Consider the following 17,389-nt stretch of genomic DNA (forward strand, 5'->3'; position numbering starts at 1 on the left):
TGCCTTTAAATGATCTTCTAATTTGAACAAGTGTGCCGTGTCACAATCTAGGTGTCTGACCTACCCCAACCTGGACCCTTACGAAGGAAAGACCCTCAACTTCATCAGACTGAAGCAAAAGGTGCCTCTGGTGGAAACCAGTTCTGGGCTTCTGTGGTCTTTGTCACCTGTCATTTCCCACCTTCCTGTTTCCCATCACGTAGAAACATATTTTCCATTTGTCTAAATACAGCCCTGGGAGACACTAGATTGAGATTTGATAAAAAGTTACCCCTACTTTTTGCTTCAACAGGTGGACTCGACCATTCACCTTGTCCTCTGAAACTTAATAATAGTAATAAAGTTGGAAGGGACCTTGCAGGTCACCTAGTCCAGACAGGAAACCCTATACCATTTCAGACAAATGGCTGTGTAAAGTATTTGAGGGACTCAAACTGGGCAAAGTATTTATGCTGGTGGTTGACTGGAGCAGAACCAGGTGGAAGAATTGTTGGTCTGTTTTGTGTCTGCCATCTGTATTTTTATGAGGGGGCAGTTTCTGGCTCCTTATCTCTCCTTCAGGAAAGCTTTCAGCTGGAACCAGGATTGCCACCGAGATGGCAGCCCAAGGCATCTTGGCTCAGCCCAGGTCAACCAGACACTGATGTACAACCTGGTTGCGTCCATCAAAGTCAGAACCCGCCTTAGATCCACAGGGCAGCCCTGGAACCAGCAACGTTTGTCCCTGGGTGCAGTGGAGTCTGGTGACCCTGCTGACTATCTTGCCCCACAGGCTTACTTCACCCAGGGTGCTGGCCATCTCCTGTGTGCACAGCCTGTTGGCCGGGTGGCTCGCTGGTTCCAGGGCTGCCCCGTGAATCCAAGGCTGAGCTTGTTCTGGCTTTGATGGACGCAACCAGGTTGCAGATCAGCACCACCCCCCACCAGCACCTCCATGGTCCCCTCGCTGAACTAGCCTTGCAGCCACGAGGTTTCCCTTTCACCAGGACCAGCCCCGCCCACCCACGAGGCATAGCGACGGCCAGTGGCATCATGGAGACCGGTAGCACTGCCAATTTCTCTGTCCCCTCCTATCACCGAGCATATCTGGGCTGCTGGGTTCTCGAGGGCCGGCAGGTGGCGCCAACAGCTGTCCTTTGCTACCGCCTGATGGCCGGTGGGGTAGTTACACCAAAGACCTCAGTGGGTCCCTCAATCTTCGTTGGTGCTTCCTGCAGCCCGGGCGTTGTGGGGGCCGGAGCTGGAAGGCCGCCCGGGCGGCGAGGGCAAGTGGAGCTGCCTTCATCGTCCACGACTGCAGTGGAGAAGACCTGTGAATGGAAGTGCTGGAAGGCACCATCTTTGTGCCGGGCGGAAGCACTGCAAGTGCCATCTTTGCAGCAGGCGGAAGCAAAAGTTAACTGAGCTCGCTGTCGCATTGTTTGCAGCTGGCGGAACAGAGCAAGGCTCCTGGTACCCTCTGCAGGCGGTCAGCGGGAAAAGGAAAGGGACGAACTGGGCAATTGCCTAGATTAGAACTATGGCCCTTTGTTGACTTGTGGACTTCAAGTCCCAGAATTCCTCAGCCAGCCAAATACTGTCCATGCTGGCTCAGGAGTTCTGTGAGCGGAAGTCCACAAATAATAAAAAGAGCATCGTTCCTCACCTCTGACATACAGCAACCTAAAGGGGGACGCAGCAGTACCCAAGGTTCTGTTCACGTGACCTGCTTCCTCACTCCTGGCTTTGCACATCCAGACCCCTGGCATTGTTTAACAGGCTTTGTTTGTTTGTTTGTGTGTGTGTGTGTGTAGAAAACTTTGATTTATAATACATGATGTGTTTGGTTTATAATACATGTGTAGGTGAATTTTTCCCATGTAATTTTGGAAGATGGGCAATCTGGGTGTAACAAAAGAAGTCATACCTAAATAAATGGGCATATCCCCCAAATTCCCTGCCCTTGGATATCCCAGAAAGCCACTTTTGAACATCCCTGAGTGGATCCTGGCTTCTCTGTTAGGTATGCGGGATACAATCTGTGAAAACTATTTCTAGGGTGGCTTATCATCATGGAGTCGTGGTATGTAGAGATGGAGGTCAAGAATATGAAGGGACGTGCGCAGCAAACTGCCTGTCTTAGTATCTTATTCCCATGTTCTAATGCCTCCTTAAGTATCACCAGCTGCCTGCAATTAGTGCAGGTTCGCATCCCACCAGGCTCAAGGTTGACTCAGCCTTCCATCCTTTTGCTGTGCTTAATTTCCTGTTTGTTAACACTGTATAAATACAATAAACTCTGCGTAGGCAGACAGACATATTTGGGACACCCTGCTTGACTGGTCTTTGAATCCCACATTTTGGCACCCTGAACAGGGACCTATAAATCTTTAAAAACAAACAAAAAGAGATTTGGAATGGGAACCTCCCTCCGGGGGAGCAACTTGCAATGTATTTACCTTCATCTGGAATAGAACCCAAAGGTACCTTCGTCCTACGGGACCCCTCCGAGGTAAGTGTTAAGGAATTTGTTGTGCAGAGGTCTCCTTGTGCTACCAAAGAGTTGCACAGACAAGGAAGGGTACTGAGAGTAGTAAAAGTCACACACAGGAATACACTGAGTTCTAAAAGCAAAAAGTATTTTACTTTGAGGTGGTATAAGAACAAAAATGCACAGTCAAAAAATAAACAGTCCAGGTCATAAACAATAGCAACAGTCCAAGCTACAAAATCTTACCGGTCCAGAGGTCAAATACACAGTTCAGGTTACAACAGTAGTAAACTAACAGCAGAGCAAAAAACAGTAACAGTCGAGATCAGTGAAATCAGAGAGAGAGAGAAGCTACGTTCCTAGCTTCCTCTTATGGCCATGAGAACACTTACACACCCATTGGCCAATTAACATCTTAAAGCCATAGCATTATGGTTAATATATTTTCAACCCAACATTGTAGGCTAACACCATATGCCTAACATTCTCCCCTTTGGGTAGAATAATATATAACTCTTACAATCTTATGCACATTCTTTCACAATTAGCATTGTGTTTCACAGCACTTTGTACCTTTGTAAAATGGTCTGCAATATTTACATCAGTTGAACAATACTCTAGCTGTATTAATTTATCCTTGATACATTGTCTGACATTTAAATAACGAAGATCAGTATGTTTAGATCTTGTTCTTACTGCAGCATTATTAGCCATCTTTATCGCAGCTTGATTGTCCTCATATACAATGAATGGATCATTTACATTTAAACCCATATCTAACAATAATTGTTTGTACACTAGCAGCTCTGTACATAACACTGATAGACATGAAAATTCAGCCTCCATTGTAGACAAGCTTATGTGTTTTTGTCTAATACACTTCCATCCAATCAAAGAATCACCCAACATTATAGCAAACCCTGAAGTAGATTTACGAGTGTTTGTATCAGAGGCAAAACTCGCATCTGCATATGCTGTGAGGATTAACTCACGATTTGGCTCTAAATATAACGAGTAGTGAATAGTTTGCTTCAAATACCTTAATACTCGTTTAGCTGATTGCCAGTGTCTAACAGTAGGATTATTGTTGTACCTAGCTAATTGGTTTACACAGTAAGAAATATCAGGTCTAGTCCAATTACTCAGATACATAAGACTTCCTATCAAAGATTGGTACATAGTCTTATCAAATACAGGACTCTCAACATTAGTGTCCTTAAAATCCATAGTCATCGGAGTTTTTGCTGGTTTACACATTTCCATATTGTATCTCTTTAATAACTGAGATATTTTACTGGCTTGCGACACCTTAAAACCCCTATTTGTTTTCACAATATCTAACCCCAAATAGTGGCTAATTTTCCCAAGATTTCTGATTGTGAATTTATTTTGCAATCTTGAAATGATAGTTTGTGCTTCTAACTCAGTTTTTGTTATTATTGCAATATCATCTGTGAATAATAAGAGAAAAGATAATGCTCCGTTGTGTTCTCTTCTAAACAAACAAGGATCAGCATTACTGGCTACAAAACCTAATGCACTTAACTCATTAACTATACATTTGTTCCACTCATAGCCTGATTGTTTCAATCCATAGAGGCTTTTCTTTAACTCCCAACAATCATGGTCTCTATCATTGGTCAATCCTGGTGGTATTCTTAAATAAATAGTATGTTGCAATGGAGCATGTAGATATGCAGTTTCAACATCTACATGGTTAACCATATATTGGTTTTTAGCTGCCCATACTAAAGCTGCTCTTAAAGTAGTTGCCCTTAGACTGGGTGCAAACACCTCGTCATAATCCTCAGTAGTTTGGGCAAAACCTTGTGCAACCAAACGTGCCTTATGGGTTATAGTTCCATCTACTCCTTTCTTTATTTTACATATCCATTTGCAACCTATAGCTTGCTCACCAGGTGGCAGTTTTGCTTTCACATAAACTTTAAGATACTGCAAAGACTTCAACTCCCTGTTCATTGCAGCTTTCCATGATGCCTGTTCCTTTTCAGGATACATCCTGATCTCATCATAGTTAGAAGGTTCTACATTAACTTGACATACTATACTTGCTTCATAGCGATCAGGTGGATGTCTGATACGCGTTGAACGCCAAGGAATTACAGGGCTTTGAATTTCTGACTCCTTTTCTTCCTCTGACTCTGATTCATCTTTTATCTCCCCTATCTCCTCTTCATCTTTTATATTTACAGGAGATGTATTATCATTACTACTTACATTATCAGAGGAGTCCTCAAACACTAGAGGATCAGTATTAACAGTTTCTTGCTCTAACCTATCCCAACCAACGTGCTCAAGGAATTTTGCACTCGCACTGTTATATACATTAGTTGTGCCTCGTTCCCAGAAACGATAGGATCTGTGGTTAGCTTCATAACCTACAAAGTATAATTGCCTAGCCCTATGTTGGCCTTTACTCCTGAGTTGTGCAGGAATGTGGACCCAAGCTGGGGTGCCAAACGTGTGCAGGTAATCAAGGTTTGGTCTTCTACCATGCCATATAGTATATGGTATTTTACCAGTAGAAGTATTAACAACTATATTCAGAACATGGTTTGCACATTTTGCTGCCTCCCCCCACAGTCTATCTGTTAAGCCAGAATCTTGTAACATGGTTCTCATCATGGCTTGTAACGTTTGCCCACGTCTCTCAACAAAAGCATTATGTTGAGGCCTATAAGGCACTGAACGTTTATGCTCAATGCCAGCTGATTCTAGCATATCAACAAAACGCTTATTTGTAAATTCAGTACCATTATCAGTAATTATGCACTGAACCTTTCTCTTTGTTTTTCTCTCCACGAACTTCAGCCAGTTTGCAAATTGTTGGAAAGTGTCTGCCTTTGACTTAAGCAGATAACAAAAACCATAACGAGAGTAGTGGTCCAATATACTTAAAACATAACATGAACCTCCTAAACTTGGTTTCATGGGTCCAATTAAATCAGCAAACACAACTTCCAAAGGAACAGTTGTTTTGAAGCTGTTTATCCTGTTTGCAGGAGTTGCCTTGCTCTTTTCCTGATTACAGGCATTGCAATTCAAATACTTACTACATGGCTTCAGTTTAATTCCGTCTACTAATTCAACTGTTTTACGTAGTGAGTTAAAGTTCACATGCCCTAACCGCCTATGCAATAAATGTATACACTCATCATGTGGCTTCTTGTTCTCACATATTGAGTTAGCTCTAACTGTACTAACCTGGTTACTTGTGAGAACGAATAAACCATCTTTCAAATTAGCAGTTACACAGGTTCCATTCCTCTCAATAGTGCATTGCTCCCCTCTGAATGTTACCACAAACCCAACCTTAACCAATTCCCTTACAGATAACAGGTTGAATCTTACCTTAGGTATATATAACATAGGTAACTGTTCATTAATGCATGGACAATAGGAATTACCTTCACCAGAGGCCTTCATCCTCCAACCGTTGGCTAGTGAAACATATTGGTTGCTGTTTTTCATAGTAATAAACTTCTTTTTCTCTTTAGTAATGCATTGTGAAGCCCCACTATCAACAACCCACAATTCATTATTTCTGGATGTTGATTCATCAGAAACAGCCAAACCAATGCCCTTCTTAGCCTGTCCACTGCTATTTACATTCTGTTTTCTACCCTTTCTACAGAATTTGGCTATATGCCCTTTAGTCCCACAAGAATAACATTTCTTGACGTTGTAAGCAGTGGTGAATGGCTGCTCCTCTCGTGGCTGTGTCTCTCTCAGCTGGTCTCTGTCACGCCTCCTTCTGGACTCTTCTAGCAGTCTCCCATTAATGTTAGTCAATGTCAGTTCCTCTCTGGTCAGGACTTCCAAAGAAGAAACATACTTATCATAACTCTCATCCAAAGATGACAGAATAATGTAGACCTGATGCAACTCTGAAAAAATCAGCTCCTTTTCATGAAGCTCTTGAAAGGTTGCCTTCATGTAGTTTAAATGGGTCAGCATATCTCCATTCTTCTGCAGACGAGCCCTAAACAGCTTACGTGTAAGGTGTATATGTGCACCCACACTGTCTCGAACATAAAGCCTTCGCAAAATGCCCCAACACCTAGCAGCAGACTCCTCACCACGAATATGGACAAGCTGCTGGTCATTCAGTGTTAGCCCAATAATGCAAAGAGCTTTCTCGTTGCTTCGTTTAAAGTCGTCTAACTTCTTTACATCCTCTTCATCATCTGGATCCCAAGCAGTAGTATCTGGTGGGTTATTTACAACAGCCCATAGTCCTTCCTTGCGCAAAAGCAAGCAGCATTTCGTGGACCAGGAAACATAGTTTGTCCCATCCAACCGGGTTATCCAGGAGATGCCTGACAACAGTTCTTGTGCCATTTTACACCAAAAAGCTAACACAAACTCAGCTAGGAATACTGTGTGTACTAACTCTCAGTACAGGCCTGGGCCCATAACCAGTGTTAAGGAATTTGTTGTGCAGAGGTCTCCTTGTGCTACCAAAGAGTTGCACAGACAAGGAAGGGTACTGAGAGTAGTAAAAGTCACACACAGGAGTACACTGAGTTCTAAAAGCAAAAAGTATTTTACTTTGAGGTGGTGTAAGAACAAAAATGCACAGTCAAAAAATAAACAGTCCAGGTCATAAACAATAGCAACAGTCCAAGCTACAAAATCTTCTTACCGGTCCAGAGGTCAAATACACAGTTCAGGTTACAACAGTAGTAAACTAACAGCAGAGCAAAAAACAGTAACAGTCGAGATCAGTGAAATCAGAGAGAGAGAGAAGCTACGTTCCTAGCTTCCTCTTATGGCCATGAGAACACTTACACACCCATTGGCCAATTAACATCTCAAAGCCATAGCATTATGGTTAATATATTTTCAACCCAACATTGTAGGCTAACACCATATGCCTAACAGTAAGTATGGGGTGCAATCTATCTCTCCAACAGCAGCAGCAAGTAGAGGAACTTACCTTCCTGCTACCAAAGTCAGGCCTTAAAACACCCGTGGCAGAGTTAAAGAAACTCATAGGAGAGAGAGGGAAACATTGTCCTTGGTATCCGGAGCGCGGGACGCTCCATTTACAGGGCTGGGTAAAGATAGGGCATACTTTACATCTTGAACCCCGTGCTCCAGTTGAGATATTACATCTATGGCTTCAATGCCGTCAAGCAGTGGAAAAATTTGGCTCTGATGCTTTGGCAGGACAGCAATTGACCACAACACCTCCACCTAATTATAATCAAATAAATTTTTCCTCCAGTGTTGTCTTTAATTGGACCTTCAGCTCCTCATGAAGAGGTTAATTCTTCTGCTTCTTCACAGTCATTGTATACCCCCAAGAGGCAAATTTTAAAGGAACAATTAGCAAAAGTGTGGGGGGGGGGAATGTAGAAGAAATTGCTGACGGGTCTGGTCCCTTTGTTCCAGTTCATGTTGCAGTTCTTTTACCAGCTGCTACTTTACAAATTTCTTACCAAGCATTTGGAAAAGTATCTGTTTCTGGCAAACCTCATCAAGCCTTCTCTAACCTCAGGCAGAAGGCTACTGAGCCGTATCCTGATTTTGTTATCAGATTACAGGATATCGGAACAGCCTTTTGTCAAACCAATTTATTGGCAGCCGCTTTATCACAAGGCAGCAAGCCCCAAGGAAAGTGTTATAACTGTCTTCTGTCTTAACCTGGCTCTTTGGACTATTTGATTCTTTTGTCGGAGGTGAGGACACCTCCCACTTCACACCTACAAAAGATCCCAGGTTCAATTTTCCTTTTAGTCTTTCCCCACTGTCTTTTGAAGTTGGTGGGATAAATTGTAAGTAACCATAAATGTTCCTCTCCTTTTAATAAAAAGGGGAGGCCTGTTTTGGCCTCAAACTCCAAATTGATGTGTGTTTTGTTTTGATATATATATCTCTGTACATTTGGAACATTAAGCTTGGACTTGGAATGGTGAGAAAAATGGGGATGGTTAAAGGGCCCTATAATCACTTCCTGATTTTCTCAATTCTGGCAGGACAAGCCATATGTCTAAATGAATGTTGTTTTACTAGTATCTGTGTATGTATGTCTGTTTATGTTGTTCTGTGTTATTCCAAGACTTGGAAGAGGGTCTAAATCCCCTCTGATAACAATAAACAAAAAGGCCTTATTAACAATAAACAAAGAAACAAAAAGATTGGGAACAAGGAGCTCATTGGCTTGTAAACAGCTCCCTGAAATTATAATAATAGTGATTGGTTTGCCTGGAGAAAGTATGAAATGAAGTGTTTGCATGAGAAGATGCCGGCAGTTGGAATGGACGCGAATGAGTTAATTTGTTGATGTGTAAATGTTTGTGTGTTAGCCACCTCCGTCCCAGGCTGTGAAAGGAACAGTAAATTGCTGATTTTATTGCTGTGTTTGCATGTGAAGAGTTTTATGGGGGATCTGTGAGTGAAATTCCTTTTAACTTTTCTTTCCCCCCTCCAGTCTCTTTCTCCCCCCCTCCCCGCTGTGTTACTCTAAGAATGAGAGAGACACACACACACACACACACACACACACACACACACACACGGAGGAGAAAGGGGGGGGCTGGTCGTTTTAACTGTTTTTTTCTCTCTGCTTGGAATTCTGGTCTGAGAAAGGGAGGGTGGATGTGAAATTTAATACCCATTCTTGCAGTTTCAGCTTGCAGTTTTCTTTTCTTTTGTTTTTTTCCTGGAAGGAGGAGACAGTACTTGTTGGACAATTCTGTGAGATTTAAAAGCCCAAAATCTGATACTCACAACTCAAAGACAAGTCTGGTTAACAAAAACAAAGATTTATTGAAAAGAAATTGAAAATAATAAAGAAAATAAAGAAAGAAAGAAAGCGTTTGCAAACGCGGCCTCTTAGACCCTTCCCAAGTTGGATTGGGTTCAAAGAGCAAGTTTCAAACTAGGCATTTATACTTTCTTTTCTTTAGGTTTACAACAACAACTACAACAATTGCCCAGCTTCTTTGAGAGTTTCCCTGATTATGGTTCCCTGAGGTTCTCGATTTTATGGCCACTCAAAATTTTCAACACCAGTTTGCTTCCCTTCAGGCTGTCCTTTCCCCTCACGGGTTAAGGAAATGCAACCTTTGAGGTCCGCACTCGCTTTGGACTTACCAGTGTTCCCAGAACACAGCCCATCACAATCACACAGCCATTATCGCAGAAACCTCCCACAATCGATCTCCTGACCACCCAGGTACAATTGCATGCTTCCCTCCTTCGGGGCAAAAGTTTCTTACCTGGGCCAGTGCACTGGGTTACCTGGTCCTGGGCCTCAGTTGTTGACTCTCTTCCTTTTTCCTATTCTTTGGTTTTGTAGACCAGAATTGTTAATTTAGTTTGGCTCGGAGCCTGCAATGGGAAGCTAGATCTCAGACAATTACTCACAACTCAAAGACAAGTCTGGTTAACAAAAACAAAGATTTATTGAAAAGAAATTGAAAATAATAAAGAAAATAAAGAAAGAAAGAAAGCGTTTGCAAACGCGGCCTCTTAGACCCTTCCCAAGTTGGATTTGGTTCAAAGAGCAAGTTTCAAACTAGGCATTTATACTTTCTTTTCTCGATACGTGCCCCCCTAAGAAACTTAAGTTAGTCTTTGAAGTCATTTACATTTCTAAAAGATCTTCTTTGAACTTTTACATCCAAAAGACTTATTGTAACAACTTCCTTACATCCGTCACTACACTATCTTGTTTTACTCACCACCTTGAGGTGTTCCTATCCTTTTTAACATTTCAAAAGAACTTTGTTGATTACCATGTGTGAATTCTCTAAGCAGGAAATAGCCCCACATCTTAGTGTTACATTTTATACAATTTATAAAAGAATAACCTTTATTTATTTTCCTTTAATTCTTTTTGAAATCTTTTGAGTTTTAAAAGAAATTACTCTGCATTGTTTTGTTTAGATTTGTAAGTTTTAACCTACTTGACAGAAGTTTTTTTCCATCTGGAATCTGGAATCTGATTTTCAATTTTATTTTCAGAATAAGCTATCTCTTCAGTGTGCTTTAACTGACTATGTGGGCTGTATTACATATCATTTGCCTAAAGAACCTAGGCTTGCGTGTTTAATGACTTTAATAATAATAATAATAATAATAATAATAATAATAATAATAATAATAATAATAATAATAATAATACATTGGAAGGGACCTTGGAGGTCATCTAGTTCAACCCCCTGCTAAGGCAGGAAACCCTATACCATTTCAGACAAATGGCTGTCCAGTCTCTTCTTAAAAACTTCCAGTGTTGGAGCATTCAACACTTCTGGAGGCAGGTTGTTCCACTGGTTAGTTGTTCTAACTGTCAGGAAGTTTCTCCTTAGTTCTAGGTTGCTTCTCTCCTTGACTAGTTTCCATCCATCGCTTCTCGTCCTGCCTTCAGGCGCTTTGGAGAATAGCTTGGCTCCCTCTTCTTTGTGGCAGCCCCTGAGATATTGGAACACTGCTATCATGTCACCCCTCACCCTTCTCTTCATTAAACTACACATACCCAATTCCAGCAACCGTTCCCTATATGTTTTAGCCTCCAGTCCCCCAATCATCTTTGTTGCTCTTCTCTGTACTCTTTCTAGAGTCTCGACATCTTTTTTACATCGTGGTGACCAAAACTGGATGCAGTATTCCAGGTGTGGCCTTACCAAGGCATTGTAAAGTGGTATTAGTACTTCACGTGATCTTGATTCTATCCCTCTGTTAATGCAGCTTAGCACTGTGTTGGCTTTTTTGGCAGCTGCAGCACACTGCTGGCTCATATTTAAGTGATTGTCCACTAGGACTCCGAGATCTCTCTCACAGTTACTACTATTGAGCAAGGTACCACCTATACTATACCTGTGCATTTGATTTTTCCTGCCTAAATGTAACTTCTTCCTTTCCTATCCGCCCATTGCTTTTGCCTTCTCCACGTTTGCAAGCTCCAACTATTTTTTTCCCCAGACTGAGGGAGAATGAGAGGAGCGATTGCTTACAATGATGATACATGGAAAGTGTCCTATATTGCAATACAATCATCTCTGCAATGCTCAGAATTGTCTGCTGTTATTTTAGCTTTTCATACTTTTTCTCAACAGCCTTTTAACTTAATCTCTGACTCTTATTACATGTTTGATTCCTGTCTGTACTCCTTCTGCAGTAATTCAAAACTTTACTGGCTTGAGTAACTTTCTATTGTATAAAAACTTTAACTATGGGACTATATCTAGTTGGGGGTTGACTGCATATGATACCCCCTGATGTAATTGCTTTGCACACCCCAATAGTAGCAATCCCTGAAAATATAACATGTGCTAAAATAGTTAATTGTACATTTTCAAGTAAAAAACCTCACTGTTTTCGTATTAGTTCACCTGTTTAAATTGTACAGCTTTTGAGGAAACTTTAATTTTGTTCATGTTTGACTCTCGCAAGGATGGTTTTTTACATGTAGTCAAGAAACTTTTAATTACATTCCTGCTAATATTAGTGAAGCAGAGTGTTGTTCTTTTTATTTTATTGAAAGTTTTATAAAAGTTACAATATAAACCCCAAAACCCAGCCCACCCCACCCTCCTAACCCTCCCCCTCCCTCACTTCCCAGAGTTGAATACAGGGTTACAAATAAAATAAGCATAATCTAACTGGCCTGCAGGTGGTGCTGGTTGTGCAGGCTGTGCCATCCGGACATAGCCAGCAGGGGGCACCAGTGGCGCCTGTGCCAGGGCTTGCGGCAGTTGCATTGAAGCTGCCGGTAGTATTGGTGCTGGCTGTGACTGTCTTTGAGCTGCTATTCCACCCTGGCCAGCAGAAGGCGCTGGGGCTGGGGCTGGTGCATTAAGTTGGCCTGCAGTTAGCACTGGCCTTTGTATTTGAGAAACTAGTGGAGGCTTCTGGGTGAGAAGTTAACAGAACTAAGGGCAGACATCTTATCTGCATTTCAAGGCATGGCTATATGTATTGAGCACTTGGACGAGAGAGTGGAAGATCTCAGCCAAAATAATATTAGATTAGATGCAAAAATGACATCGACTGAAAATATGGTGGAGAAAATTGATAGTGATTTGACCTTGGTACAGTATCATGAGATCGAGTTTGCTGTGAGAATTAGAGGCTTAAAAGAGGATCTTAAAGAAAATTTGAAGAAAATAGTTTCTGAGGCTTTGGAAGGGGTGCTGGGGCGACCAGCAGATGCAATTATGGAAGATATAGATAAAATTTCCCGTGTTAATTCGTGGATTGCAAGACAAAGGAAACTACCCAGAGATGTGGTGGTCTACTTTACAAAGAGAGCAATTAGAAATGAGGTTATTCAAGCCTCCTACAATACTAAATTTGCAATTGCTGAGCAAGAAGTCTTGATTTTAAAAGAGATCCCTCCAAGAATCCTAAGGAGAAGGAAGGAATTTGCCTTTTTGGCACAAGAATTAAGACGACGTGATATTAAGTTCAGATGGGAGATACCAGTGGGTATGGTGGTGATGTATGAAGGTATGAGACATCGTCTTACTACAGTGTTGCAGGCACATGATTTTTATAGTAATGTTTTAAAAGCAGCCCCCATACCACTTTTGGAAGCTACAAAGAAGAATGGTGAGGGAGAGTTTCAACGACGCAGTGAGAATTTACAAGGTGCTGAAGGAACAACGCAGATAGATGAGAAAGTTACAGGAGTGGATCAAATTTCAGTATCATCGGAGGAGGCCAGAGACCAGAGGATGACGCGTGTTGCTTTGAGACGAATGAGACGACCCTGAAGACTCAGTTGTAGAACTGAAGGAGATAATAATGCATTATGGGAAAGTTTCTGGATTTAAGGTTAACATACAAAAAACTTTTTGAAAAAACTAAAATGTTGTCTAAGAATATAACAGTATCATAAAAGGCTGTTTTAGAAGAGTTAATGGGATTTGAAATTGTTAAAAGGCATAAATATTTGGGGATATATTTGTCACTCTCAAATGTAAAGTTATATGAAAATAATTATGAAAAGTTATGGGGAAAAGTTTAAAAAGATTTGGATAGTTGGAAAAAACTACAATTATCTTTATTGGGAAGAATTGCAGTAGTGAAAATGAATGTCTTGCTGAAATTTTTATTTTTATGTCAAATGATACCTATTCTTAAAAAGGATTCAAATTTGGAGGAATGGCAAAAGGGTATTAATAAATTTGTTTGGGTAGGGAAAAGGCCACGAGTTAAATTTAAGATTATGCAGGATATGTGTGAGAGAGGTGGTCTTAAAACGCTTAATTTTAAACTATATTATGAAGCTGCTGCCTTGTTAGTGATAAGTGATTGGATTAATTTAACATAAATGAGATTATTAAATTTTGAAGGTCATGATTTGTTATTTGCTTGGTATGCATATTTATTGTATGATAAGAAGGTGGATAATGTATTTAAGGTACATATTTTAAGACATGCTCTGTTGCGAGTTTGGGAAAAGTATAGACATAAGTTAAATTGTAAGATACCTATATGGGCAATATCGAAACACGCAATAGAAAATATAAGTGTTGGGGTTAAATATGATGTGATTATATATATAATATTTTAAGAGAAGAAAAGATTGTAAGATCTCAGCATACTTGAAAGGCCGTTCGCAACAGAGATATAATGGATGGACAAAATGGATTGATTATATTCTAAATATGGGACTAAAAAGTTTCATCTAGCATTTGAATAAGTACTGATGTGATATTTATACTGCTTGTAGTTATTTTATAAGAGTTAAAGTGTGATAGATTTAATAGTTTATTGTTGTTTGCATAAGGTTGATTATGATTGTTTGTATTTTTATACCCTGTATTTAGCTCTGGGAAGTCGGGGAGGGGGGAGGGGGAGGGAAGGGAGGGGTTGGGGAGGGTTGGGGAGTGGGGAGGGGGTTGGGAGGGGTTGTGTTTTGTTAAAAATAAAATGTATTGTAAAACTTTTTAATAAAAAAAAAGAGAAACTAGTGGAGGCCACACTTGGGCTGAAGGCTGCTGTGCTCCATCTGAGACAGGAACCTGGATAGTAGCAGTATTAATAGGCATTCTAGCTGACGCTCCCAATGAATGAGGAGGTGTGGCAGCTTGGAGCGATGCCTGATGAAGAGACATCTGTGAAAATGCATTTGGCATTCTTTGAAATGCATCTTGTAAAACAGGCTCACCAGCAGATGGTGCTATAACATTAGATTCAGGCACCATTGTATCCTCGCATGTCATTTGACACAGCAGGCAGTCAGGCTCCCATTTGTCTGACATAACACTCAATGGGTGTGCCTTTGTCTTTGAGGAAGAAGGCAAAATGGCTGACCCTTGTGGGTGTGGCAATGCTTGTGAAGAGGGAGGCAATATGGCTTCTTCTGAAAACTGAATGCCAGCAGAGGCTCTCCCTTGCTTTTTATACCATGCTGCACACAACTTTGCGTTTTGCAGCTCTCTCTCAAAAACTTCAATTTGTTCATAATAACTTTGCAAAGCCTTCTCCTGCACAGTTTGCTCAGAACTTGGAGGATAATCCATCACTTCCTTCCCTAGTGAAGCCTTAGGTCTAGCACCAAATCTCTCATAATCAGCCTGATCCCCATGAGCCTAGGTTACTACTGGGGCATCAGCTTGAGAGTCTGCAAAAACAGAAAACGGTGAAACTGACCTTGGCTCAGAGGCTGCTTCTCCAAGACGTGTAGCCGATGCCAACGGAATCTGTAAACATGAAGGGAGATGTCTCTGTGAAACGGCTGCCTCCTTCTCAGCAGACTGATAACCGGCCTTCTTCCTTCTCTTTTTCTTCGGCATATTAGCAGCAATTAATCACAGCCTCCTCAGTGCCGGACTAACTGCCTGGCTAATTGCCTATCAATAAATCTTGAAAATAAAAACAAACCATCCTCTGGTACCAAAATGTGGTGGAACAATTAACATTCCGACCAGAGGAGGATGGACCGTGGTTCATTTTCATGATGAATAAAAATCCGAGGCATATTCTATGGTAAAACTTTTAATGAGAAAACAAAAGACCTAAACTGACTACATTCTCTCAGAAGAAGTAACTGTAGTAACTGTGAGAAACTTCTTTAAGGCATGCACACAAAACAGTCTAAAACCAAAACATAGCTGGACATGTGAGAATCACTATGGCTACATGATAAGAGAGTAACACAGGTGCAAAGAGCAGGGGAAAATGTACAGATGGAAATGAGCGAAGCTGGCAAAGTTAAAAACCACGCAGTGACACTAACTAACATTAACCAACTATGTAAGTAACCAAGTTCTTAATGTGCTTTAACTCCCTTTAAACCAAAAATACAAACCAAATTAGAATATACATACAGTAACATAAACAAATAACATCCTTATTATTGAACTAATCAAAAATTTCACTATAATAAACTACTAATAAAAATAACAATTTAAAATCTATTCATAAGCTAAATGAAACTTTTTAGTCCCATATTTATTCTGAATATAATCTATCCATCTTCTCCAAATCGAAATGTATCTTTCTGGTGAATGATCCTTCAAGTAAGCAGAAATCTTAGCCATTTCTGCTAAATTTGACACTTTAAGCGTCCATTCTTCAATAGTGGGCAAACTATCCTTCTTCCAATATTGCCCTATCAATAACCTTGCAGCTGTTATCAAGTTCAACATCAAATTAGTTTCTTTAGTATCACAATCTACAATAATACCCAATAAGAACAATTGTGGAGAAAATTTTATCTTTCTCTTTAAAATCTTTTGAACATTCCACCAAATTTTGATCCAAAAAGCTTTCACATTTCTACAAGTCCACCATATATGATAATAGGTAGCGTCCAAACTACCACATCTCCAACATTTGCGCTGTAAATTAGGATACATGCAAGACAATTTTTTGGGATCCAAATGCCATCTATAAAACATTTTATAAAAGTTTTCTCTTAAATTCTGAGCCTGGGTAAATTTTACATTTCTAACCCAAATTACCTCCCATGTATCCAATAAGATTGTTTCTTGAATATTTTGAGCCCACTTCACCATACAATCTTTAACTAATTCCATTTCAGAATCCAATTCTACTAAAACATTGTATACTCTATTGGTGCTATTCTCCAAAGCACCTGAAAGCAGGACAAGAAGCAACGGATGGAAACTAGTCAAGGAGAGAAGCAACCTAGAACTAAGGAGAAACTTCCTGACAGTTAGAACAACTAACCAGTGGAACAACCTGCCTCCAGAAGTGGTGAATGCTCCAACACTGGAAGTTTTTAAGAAGAGACTGGACAGCCATGTTAAGGTATAAATCACCTTAGTAGAGGGCGAAGGACCGTGCTTCAGAGAATGCATGATGTGCATGAAGGAAGGAAATAAAACACGACGCATAATCTTACTAAATACCTTTTAATTACAAAAAATATAAAAAACTAAAATATAAAAACTAAGTATATATTATAAAGAGAGCTAGCTGACTACATCCTAACGTAACAGACAGTAACAGCAAAGTGAAAGACAATAAAGAAAACACTGTGAGAACTTTTTTCTAGACATGCGCACTAAACAGACTGAAACCATAACATAACTAGTCATATGGGATTCATTATGGTTACCAGATAAGTTATCACAACAGGTGCAGAGAGCAGGGGAAATGTACAGTTAGAAATGAACTTTCAGACGAACAAAAAAAAACGTGCAGTGACATTCCCCTTCTTTCGTCAGCAAAGTGAAGACTCAAGTAAGGCACATCTTCTCACGCAGATACTCATGCTGGGCTGTAGGAAGTGGTTTGTTCAGCATATCAGCAATTTGATCACGTGTAGGCACATACTGTAATGTCACAAAACCTTGTTTAACCAGTTGCCTTATGTTTTGATATCGGATGTCAATGTGTCTGGACCTTGAACCTGTAAAACGTGTTTCAGAAATATAAACCACAGATTCATTATCTTCCATCACAGTGATCGGT

This window comes from Vipera berus (genome assembly GCF_964194415.1).
Source record: "Vipera berus genome assembly, chromosome: 15".
NCBI lineage: Eukaryota > Metazoa > Chordata > Lepidosauria > Squamata > Viperidae > Vipera > Vipera berus.